This window comes from Corvus brachyrhynchos, unplaced genomic scaffold (genome assembly GCF_000691975.1).
Source record: "Corvus brachyrhynchos isolate BGI_N302 unplaced genomic scaffold, ASM69197v1 scaffold933, whole genome shotgun sequence".
In the NCBI taxonomy this organism is placed as follows: domain Eukaryota; kingdom Metazoa; phylum Chordata; class Aves; order Passeriformes; family Corvidae; genus Corvus; species Corvus brachyrhynchos.
Genome location: NW_008237401.1, coordinates 17,352 through 17,909, shown reverse-complemented (window position 1 = coordinate 17,909; position 558 = coordinate 17,352).

The window sequence follows — 558 nt, the reverse complement described above, 5'->3', positions numbered from 1 at the left end:
GTCCTCACGGTGTCCCCGTCGTGTCCCCTGCGCAGAGCTGAGCGAGCTGCAGCTGGAGGAGCCCCCCCCGTTCATCCTGCAGGTCACCAAGGGGGATCTGCCCACCCCCTGCTACAGGTGGGACCCGGGGACAGGGGTGTCACCCCCCTGAGTGCCACTCGGGTGTGTGTGAGTGTCCCCAAGTGCCACGCTCAGCTGTCTGTGTGTCCCCAAGTGCCACACTCAGGTGTGAGTGTCCCCAGGTGCCACAGCCGTGTCTGTGTGTCCCCAGGTGTCACACTCAGCTGTCTGTGTGTCCCCAAGTGCCACACTCAGGTGTGAGTGTCCCCAGGTGCCACAGCCGTGTCTGTGTGTCCCCAGGTGTCACACTCAGCTGTCTGTGTGTCCCCAAGTGCCACACTCAGCTGTCTGTGTGTCCCCAGGTGCCAGACTCAGGTGTGTGAGTGTCCCCAGGTGCCACACTCAGCTGTCTGTGTGTCCCCAAGTGCCACACTCAGGTGTGAGTGTGTCCCCAGGTGCCACACTCAGGTGTGGGAGGGTCCCCAGCTGTCACAGCCG